Source organism: Macaca fascicularis, chromosome 6 (genome assembly GCF_037993035.2).
Source record: "Macaca fascicularis isolate 582-1 chromosome 6, T2T-MFA8v1.1".
Lineage (NCBI taxonomy): Eukaryota > Metazoa > Chordata > Mammalia > Primates > Cercopithecidae > Macaca > Macaca fascicularis.
The window spans coordinates 102,380,489-102,390,924 of NC_088380.1; the positions used below are offsets into that span (position 1 = coordinate 102,380,489).

At 45.8% G+C, this 10,436-nt stretch overlaps 1 long non-coding RNA gene across 1 annotated transcript; it reads right to left on the reverse strand.

The window, feature by feature from the left end:
- Positions 1-629: 629 nt before the first annotated feature.
- LOC141407037 (uncharacterized) lies at positions 630-3,207 on the reverse strand. The gene is made up of 2 exons (XR_012413969.1): positions 3,032-3,207; positions 630-1,659 (listed from the first exon to the last, which is right to left on the reverse strand). It is a non-coding gene; the product is annotated as an uncharacterized lncRNA (long non-coding RNA).
- Positions 3,208-10,436: the final 7,229 nt, after the last annotated feature.

Sequence of the window (10,436 nt, forward strand, 5' to 3'; positions counted from 1 at the left end):
ACTTGGGCAGGACAGTTCTGTTCTCTCCAGCTCTGAAATACTGGCTTCCCGGTATCATCTAACTTCAGGCAGAAAAGCCAGCTTTCTCAGTGTGTCGAAGATCACCATTTCACAGGCTATTTTGTCTGCATTTAACTGCTCGTGTTTTTCTGGTTAACTCAGGTGACATCTGTTCCCGAGCTGTTCCTGACGGCCATGAAGCTCAGCCACGATGATAGAGGAGACAGGTATTTACACCTGGCCAGAGAAGACACGAATAATCTGTTCAGGTACGTGGTGCATTGTAAGAACATGGTCTTGAATGTTTTATTTAAATCAAGGATGTCCAATCTTTCGGCTTCCCTGTGCCACATTAGAAGAACAACTGTCTTAGGCCACACACTAAATACACTAACACTAAGGACAGTTGACGAGCTAAAAAAAAATAAATAGAAGACCTCAATGTTTTAAGAAAGTGTAGGGATTGTGTTGGGATGCATTCCAAGCCATCCTGAGCATGCGGACTGCAGGCTGTGGGTTAGACAAGCTTGGTTTAAAGCACTGACTGTATGTTACGTGGTTTAAATATCATCTCACTAGTATTTTTATTGACAGAACATCTTGAAAAATAAGGAAAAGCTTACACGGACTTACAATCTCATCAAAATATAATTTTATATTCTGAATCAATGATTTACATTAAAGTTGGGAAACCCTGGGTTGGAGGATTGTGGTGTCAGAATGATTTCTAGTAGCCCGAGGTGATGATGCGTCTGGGAACTGTGTCCACAGCACTAAGATGAACGTTTTGTATTCTAGTCATTCTCCTTCCCTAGCGTTCTGTTTCTCCCCGTCGCTGGCCTTCTGTTCCTTGTTCCTCCCCCTTCCTGGCGTGCCGTTCCTTCTTCCCTAGCGTGCAGTTCCGGACCACTCCCATGGACAGTACCGATGTTCCTCACATTCTTGAGCATACCATCCTTTGTGGGTCTCGGAAGTATCCGTGCAGAGACCCTTTCTTCAAAATGTTGAACCGGTCCCTCTCCACGTTCATGAACGCCTTCACAGGTAAGACCAGCATCCTGAACGGAAAACCGTGTTTGGGTTTGCCAGGCACACACACTGGAATTCAGTTAGTTTCTGAGAAGGGATGAGAGGAGTGGGCAATTAATGTTCTAGAATACTTTTTACCTCTCTCTACCTGAAGGACATTAGAAATTTCATCCTTCAGGAAAGCCACACGGTAGCGAGATTATAAAAACTAGCGTTTGAATAAAAGGTACATGAACTTTTCCCAGAAAGGTTCAAAACAATTTTCTCTTGGGATATCGCTACAATGCCAGGCCTCCAGAGTTACCACTAACATTGATGTTTGACTTTTAGTAAGACTGACGCTAATGGATGGGGTGACGATGAACAGTGCACTCTGTGAAGGAGTGACATCGAAGAGCAAGTTAAATCCATGCTGCTACAGAATGAGGTCATCTTTGTAGACCTGTGAAAGTCTCTGGAGACACTTGAGAGAGTTTAGATGTTCACTGAAGAAAGACCTGGTGCCCGTCCAGTGCAGATCCTGAGATGAGATGGGAAAGCTGGCACTCAGGGTGATGAGCTGGGACAGCTGCTGAGGTCGGGGGCCAGAGCATGGAGCCACTGCCCCATCTCAAGAATAGCTACAACTTGCTGTCCTAGGACAAAGGGGAAATGAGCCTTGAGATTCAATAATTTTAGTAGAAATCTGTTAAATTTTACAATTTCACTTTTCATTTGTAACCCAGCTAGTGATTATACTCTGTATGCATTTTCCACACAAAATCCCAAGGACTTTCAGGATCTCCTCTCAGTGTATTTGGATGCCACTTTTTCCCAGGTTTAGGTGAGCTGGATTTCTGGTATGTCATAAGTGATTAACTAGTTGATACAGACTTTAGTGTTTGAGTCACTGTCAGCTTATAATTATTTGTCCTCAGGCAAGAAGGATGGCGGCTGGAACATGAGAATCCTAGCGACCCCCAGATGCCCCTTAATGGAGTCATCTTTAATGAGTCTTTAAAGGAGACATCTTTAATGAGATGAAGGGAGCGTTTGTAAGTTTTCTTTTTTATGTTGTGTTCAGTTTACCTTACCCATGTACCGTATCATGATATAGACACATCTGGAAGATGGTTGATTTTTCTTCAATATTCTCATTATAGGTGACATGTTCTTGGATTAGCTGGGGTCAGTGCTGTGAGCAGAAGCCAGGGGGTAGCAGGGCCAGGCTGCTGTCCTTCCCAGCAAGTCTCAGACCATGTCTGACGACCCCCGTGTATGATCTACAGTGAGAGAAAAGCTATTTTCACACCACTATCAACACATTGTCTTTTTCACTCATTCTTGCCCAAGTACATGGTGTACTTTCTAGAGGCTGCGTGGTGACGTGTGTGATACACAGCAAGCTGGATACAGAGCAGATGGGGGAGTCCAGCTTCACCTCTGAGCCAGACACTACAGAGATTCGCAAAAAAGGCAACACAGCATCACTCTAAGTAGTCAGTGTTTTACTTTGTTATGAGAAGTATTTTTCAAACATATTTATATTAACATGTAATGATGGCTTACCTTAATGCATAAGTATTTTTTAATACTTTAATTTTTTAATCAACTTTAATTTAGAATATAGAAAAATTATATAAACACACACAGGTACCTACACAGGCAAAAAAAAAGCCCACATAATCAAAAGCTATTTGGGTCCTCATTAAAACCCAACTGTGCCTAGTGTTCCATTATCGGAATCCTAAGCTTGTGGGAGTCATTTATATCCTACAGCTCAAGGTTATTGCCAAGGTCTGATTTTTACAAAAAAAATTGCAACCTCAGGCATAAATGGGTTAATTTTTCAGGGTGTAAAGGAGTCTTGAGACCATTTTGGATTAAGAGCTGCTGTCCTGCGTCTGTGTCTTCATGTCCCCTTGTGACTTTGACAACCTGCCTGTGCTGGTGTCCTTGAGGCTCATGGGTGGCCTGCTCTCTGAATTCCGTAGCCCCCCTCAGCTGGTGAACTATTTCTTACCTTTTCATTCTCAATTTGGTGGTCTTTTCTTCCAAGGAGTCTTCTTGAAACTCAAGTTGGGGTGACAGCTTCTCACCACTTCCCTCGTGGCTGGTAGGCAGACCTGGTGATCCCTCCGATTTACAGCCCTCGGCTATGAGTTTGTTGCAACACACATCAAAAAGTCCATTGTTCTCAATCCTTGCGTCCTGTGCATGGGTGATGGTGATTGAATACAGTGTTAAACAATGCCTGCAGGGTGTCTTTTTTTAAAATTTTAATACCATTAGAACAGTTTTATTTGCAAAGTATTACAGGCATATGCAACAGAATGTGATCAATTGGCTATATTGTAAGTAATGTAGCGTGTGTGTATTATTCTATATGTATATATTCTTATTTATTTACTTCACATTTCAAGACAAACAATGAGAGGATATTCTCCCAGCACCTTCAAAACAGACTTCTTCCCCTCCACACGTACTCAGTGGTCTCTGGGGATGACCCACTCTGCATCCCGGAGCTTACGTGGGAGCAGCTTAAGCAATTTCATGTCACTCATTATCACCCAAGCAATGCTAGGTAATATTTTGTTGGAAAAGTTTGATGGTGGATTGTGAAAAGTTGACTTGTTTGTGTTCTTACATTTTCATGACATGGCTTCTCTCACATTTAGCGATGCTTAAGAAATGTCTAAGTGTAGGTAAAATTCTTGGCCTAAGTTTGCCTATCTTACTTGGACATTGATTTTGGACATTTACAATGATAGTCTTCAGTGGGCTCAGCATGGTGGTTACAAACACGGTGTTTAGAGAACCCCAGAGAAGGGTCCTGGTCCCCAGCTTCTTGCCTCACTTCCAGCTTTGTTGCATGGAGAGTGGGGGTGCATGGATAGTGCCCACCCCGACCCAGGGTGTGTGAAGCTTCGAGTCTGTCCTTGGCACGGAGAAGTGCTCTTCCGATAGTGGATGCAGTCACAGAACCTTAATTACATCCTCACTTTCTGATACATCGCTTGTTTCTTATGTCACTAATATAAGGTCATTATCATAATAATATAGTAATATGTATTATATAAAATACTAATAATTTCCATATAAATGCTAATGTAAAAACATATTTGCAAGATTATTTTACGTAAAAAGAATTATGAAAACTTTCAAGCATACAGAAAATTAGACTAGGATAATGAGCCCCTAAACACTTATCACATAATAGATATCCTTTTCCTTGTGAAGTTTTTGGAAGTAAATTATAAACGTCATCATCTACCCCTAAATATTTGAATTTGTGACCCTAAAACATGAGGATTATTTCTTACATGAGCTAATGCCATTTTCAGTTTTAATAGAATAAAACATACTTTCTTAAAACTGCCTATTTCTTATTCCATATTCAAATCTTCTAGTTCGCCTCAAAGTGTTTGTGGCACAGGGTCCCACAGATCGCAGCTGGTCAGCCCGGGTCTCTCCTGGGCACCCTCTCGGACGGCAGCGGAGTGTGCAGGCCGGGTTTCCTCCGGGCGCTCTCACTTTCCAGGTGACCTGGCTGCTTCTGTGTGGTGTTGGGTGCCATGTTCCTGTGTTTCCTGAGAACTGGAACTTAGATCCAAAGACTTAGTTTGAGTCAGGCTGTGCCTTTTGAAGCAGAGTCCCTCGTGGGGAGTTCTGCATAGATGGCCACATTCTACCATCCTGTGAGGCCTGCTTGCCTCCACTGGGGGGGTCTCACGCCAGCGGGGTGCATGCTGAGAGTCGGCCACTGTCTTGTGAAGATCTGCTTTCTCCCTTCAGCCACGGAGCAGCTGGTGCACTTGAGTTTCTGGTGTCCTGTGATAATGAGTTTCTCATCAACCTATTAATGGTTTTCATATTCATTGAGGATTATTGTCTGAATCATTTATTAGAGTTTGTGAAGTTTTCAAATTCTGTAATTCTTCATTCGTTTGCTGGACTTCTTCAAAGAAGAGCTCCACATCAGCTGGGGCTGTCGGGTTATCTTGAAATATGGTTCTGTGGAAAAGGCAGGGGCGGCTGCTCTCCCTGGGAAGTCCAGTTTGAGGAGGAGGGGGGTGCAGGAACTACCTCTAATGATGACAGAAGAGGCTGTCTTTTTTTTTTTTTTTTTAAAGACAGGGTCTGGTTCTGTCCCCCAGGCTGGAGTACAGTGGCATGGTCTTAGCTTACTGCAGCCTCAGCCTCCTGGGCCACCTCAGCCTCCTGAGTAGCTGGGACTACAGGTGTGCACCACCATGCCCAGCTAGTGCTTATATTTTTTTTGTAGAGACAGAGTCTCGCCGTGGTGCCCAGGCTGGTGTCGATCTCCTGAGTTCAAACAATCTGCCCACCTTGACCTCCCAAAGTGCTGAGATTACAGGCGTGAGTCATTGCGCCCAACATGGAGAAGAGAGTTCTTTCTTTTCTTCTTTTCCCCCCCCCAGTCTTTGTTTTGTTTTTTAGTACCCCTGTGACCTCACAGAAATATTTCTGTATATGTACATATTTGAGACTATGCGATCAGATGGAATTTAGTTTTATTCCCACATTTGCCACAGCTGTTGGCCCATTTTGGTCTCACTTCTTTGGTTTCTAAGCCCCCACTCCCACCTCCCTAAAGCATGCACAGCCAGGCCCTCCCTGCTCCAGAGGCTCAACTGTCTGTTTCCCAGGGAGCTCTGATTTCTGTGGCTAGTGGGGAAGGGCCTTTGGAGAGTAGCATCTGGAAACTAGGGGTGGTGATTGCTTCTGGATTCTGTCAACCCCGAGAGTGTAAAGTTTGTTTCTAAATTCTAGAATGGGAAATTTCTGAAGGTTCTTTAAGATACCAGTTCCCCAAACCTTAACCATAGCTCAGGCAACATAGTAAAGAAAAAGATAAATTCTATCATTGTAACCTTTTTCCTCTGGTTGAATAAATGTTATCTTTATTAACATGTATAACCTTGAACTTGTTGCCAAAAATTGAGTTTTGTGAAATTGTCAGTTGGATTACTCTATTACTGTACAAGGGTTATAAAGTATTTCAACAAATACCCCATTTGGTTTTTGTCACATCTCTAGATGAAGTTTAAAATGAAAGATCAATTTTTGTCTAGGTGTGGTAGCTCATGCTTGCAAATCCAAGCACTTTGGGACACCAATATGGGAGGATTGCTTGAGGCCAGGAGTTTGAGACTAGCATGGGTAACAGTGAGAACCCATCTCTAAAACTTAAAAATTAGCCCAGTGGGCATGGTAGCTCATGCCTTTAATTTCAACACTTTCGGAGGCCGAGGTGGGGAGATCATCTGAGGTTAGGAGTTCAAGACCAGCTTAACCAACATGGTGAAACTCTACCTCTACTAAAAATACAAAATTAGCTGGGCATGGTGGCAGGCACCTGCAGTCCCAGCTACTCAGGAGGCTGAGGCAGGAGAATGGAGTGAACCCGGGAGGAGGAGCTTGCAGTGAGTGGAGATTGCACCACCCGCACTTCAGCCTGGGTGACAGAGCGAGACACTGTCTCAGAAAAAAAAAAAAAAAAAAAGGCTGGACATGATACACAAGGTGACCCCAGGAGACTCCTGTGCAGAGTAAAAATGAACCCCAGCACTAAACTCAGTCCCTGAAGTCCCTGTGGGATTCGCCCCACCTCCCACCCCTGGGTCCACCTGCACCCTCCCGGAAAGAACAGTGACATCACCCCACAGCAGGAGATCACCAGCAGTGGCCACCGCACCCTGGGTAGCTGGGCCACCCCCAGGGTTTCACAGGTGGAGAGGGAGCCTGGGAACTTGCATTTCTAGCAATTTCCAGGTGACAGGGCACCACACTTAAAAATACACAATACTGGGTCCTGAAAGGACTTCTATTCACTTGCACATTGGTGGGATGGAGCCCTACATTGCGAAGGGCTTTTCTTCACGTGTCATCCTTGAGCTCAGGGGCTGGCAGCACTTGGTGGGACCTAGTAGGGCGTCCCTTGCTGACTGCACACCCACAGCCAGAGCCCTCACCGGGATAATTCTCACAGGAAGCCCGCAGAGCTCCTGACACCTCGCTGGAGGGATGAGAAAGCTGAGGCTCTGAGGGGGATAAACTGATTACTGGAAGGTAACGACCTTAGTGAAGTGGTGAAGCTGCAGTGTAAACCATAGTCTTATTTCATTTTAACTTTCAAGACTTCCTGATTTCCTCTATTACAATGCCTGTGCCTTAGAGTCACCAATGGGAACTTGAAGGAAAATAATGCCTGCTGAGGCCAGATGCTCACTTAATTGCCTGGGGGTGGAGCCTGTGTGGTTCTAAGCCCTCCTTCTGAAATTCTGAATGGTGAGGACTGCAAATCAGCTGCCTCCTGCTGGGCCCTGCAGGGTGAAACCTGAGGAAGCCCCAGGAACATTCAGTGAGGGGTTAGGTTGGAGGAGAACATGGTTGGATGAAAAGTAAGAAGGAAATGCACCAACATTTACTGGCAGGCTCTGTCACCCACAGGACAGGGAGGAAGACATGCACACTTGCAGTGCGGGCTTTCACAGCCTGGCAATGAGTGCTTTCAGCCTCACAGGTAAACGTCACCTGTTTCACCATCTCCTTAGGGCTCTCTAGAGCCCCAGCACACAGCTATTTGGGACAAAGGGCAGTTTCAGTGTCTTTCACTCCACACTCAAGCTACAGATTGTCCTTATAGCTCAGGTATCCTGGGGATAATCCATCTCGTTTCGTTTTGGCCGAATAACTTTCCTAAGGATTTCCAGGAGAAAACATCTTCCCACCAAAGAAGAACCTTACCATTTGGAAAAACACCTCTTCGTCATTTGCAAAAACCCCAGTTTTCAGGGAAGTGATAATCTTGTCATGAGAACCAAAGATAAAGTTGGAGATAACGAGGGAGTGGTTACATAGGAAATACGTGGTCATTACTCTGACCAATTATTAAATCACTTTCTTCACATGACACACTTTTTAACAGCTTCTTACTAAACCACAGTGAGGGTAAGAGAGTCACAAGACCGCTTCTTCCTTGAGTCAGAGTCATTCACGGCCCACACCAGGGTCTAGCAAGAATGACTGACGTCACCCTTATTTCCTGGCTACTTGGAGGAGCTGGATATCCCAGTTTACAAATCTCAGTTTCCTGGGATTCGGCTCTGATAAAATCTAAACTGTATTTAAAAAAAAAAAAAAAAAAAGAAGAATAGGCTGGCTGCGATGGTTCATGCCTGTAATCCCAGGGCTTTGGGAGGCCAAGGCAGGCAGATCACGAGGTCAGGAGATTGAGACCATCCTGGATAACAGGGTGAAACTCATCTCTACTAAAAATACAAAGAAAATTGAGCCAGGCGTGGTGGCATGCGCCTGTAGTCCCAGCTACTTGGGAGGCTTAGGCAAGAGAATCGCTTGAACCCAGGAGGCGGAGGTTACAGTGAGCCGAGATTCCACCACTGCACTCCAGCTTGGGTAACACAGCGAGATTCCGTCTAAAAAAAAAAAAAAACCGAATAGATGAAATCTAATGAAATAATCCAGTTCTATCCTTTTACCTCCTCCGTTGTCTGGAGTAATAAAGCTCCGTGCCTCGCCCTCTCTCACAGCACTGAACTGCTTTTCCTGAATTTTCCCACACTGCTGATCACTCACTTGTTAATTTCGATGATACATTCTTTTTGAGAAATAAAGTCAGTTTGCCGACTGCTGCCACTGGTTTGTCAGAAAATTAGCTTACACTGCGCTGATCTCACTCCTGCTGCCAAAGCTCCTTCTAAGGGTCTCTCCTTTGACAATATAGGGATTATGTAGGCATGGGGAGGTGGGATACCAAGGGGGGATTCTGTCAACGTGCTCTTCCCCCCTCCCCAGCCCCACCGGTTCAAAGTTACCGAGCCGGGGGCCTCTCTGACTATCTGGACTGTGCAGACCACCGTGTCTTCCGGTAGGGTCAGGGGAAGGCTTGAGATAAATCTGTAGGGCTCTTCACTCAACCACCGGCCCACTGTCGACCTCAGGTGCTCCAAGTGCCATCGCTGCCGGGCGCTATGTGGATGCGTCGGTGACAAAATGGAAAGTTTCTGGTCTGGGCAGAGCTTGTTCTGATCAGGAGAGACCCGAAAGCAAGAAACACAGTGAACAAATGCATGATGCCCAGGGGTGGATGGCAATAAGCACTAAGGAGAAAAATAACAAGTGGGGTGGGGGTGTTAAGAGGGTGGGGAGGGGAAGGGCTGCCATTGACAAGCGGAGAGCCTGCAGACCTGCCTGAGAGTGACGTTTGGGGAAAGAAGGAAAGGGAAGAAGGGGAGGGAGGTTAGCTAAATGGACATCTGGGAAAGAGCTCAGGCAGCAGAGGGTCTGGGGCGTGGGCGCGGTGGCAGCGTGCTGCATTCCAGGGTCCTCTGCATGGCTGGGACGGAGTCGGCCCTCCCCTGCACATCCCTCAGGGCCTTCGCAGAAACACCCACACGGGGACCTTCTACATACAGGCAGGACACGCCACCCATCGCCGTGACCACACTGTCCCTCAGAGGAGCCGCTGGCCACGTGCATCCCGTCCACATGGAGATGTACTTTAAGATTCTTTACACAATGGATTTCAAAGACTTAGTATGGAAAACAGTGTAAAATATTAATAATCAACATAATAACTGATTGTTATCAAATAATGGGCTGAATATAAAAGTTTTTTTTGTTTTACTTTTTTTTTTTTTTTTAGATAGGGTCTCACTCTATTGCCCAGGCTGGAGTGAACCTGTGCAGTCACAGCTCACTGCAGCCTCCAACTCCTGGGCTCAGGCAATCCTCCCACCTCAATCTCCCATGGGGCTGGGACTGTAGGTGTGCAACGCCATATCTGACTAATTGTTTTGTATTTTTTGTAGAGACTGGATCTCTCCATGTTCCCCAGGCTGGCCTCAAACTCCTGGGCTCAAGTGATCCACTTGCCTTGGGCTCCCGAAGTGCTGGGATTACAGGCGTGAGTCATGGCACCCAGTGTCCCCCCGTCCCGGCCCGCCTTTCTTTAATGTGGCAACTAGTTCATTTAAAATTGCATATATAACACAAGCCACCCACGCAGGCCCCAATCCTGGGAGATGCTCCCGTTGGAGAAACCTCCAAGAAGGGGATCTGCTTGGATTTGCAAATGGCCCCTCTGGCCCCAGGGGGATCTACTGTGCAGAGCTGCTCTGGATTCGGCTCTTCAATACTGCCCTTGAGTGTACTGTGCACCTCTTGACTTTCGACCAGCACAAAGCTCCTTATTAAACGCTGACAATAATTCCTTCCATTCCAGGTGCCATAATGGATTCATTAATCTCCTGTTGATAGTTTTTTGCTGGTTTTCCCACTTTCTATTATTCTAAGCACTGCTATGAAGACTCTCCTTTTACCCCACCAGCCTGTGTCTGCCGCAGCTCACACGCTCTGCCTTCCGGCTGTAATAGCTGAGTGGC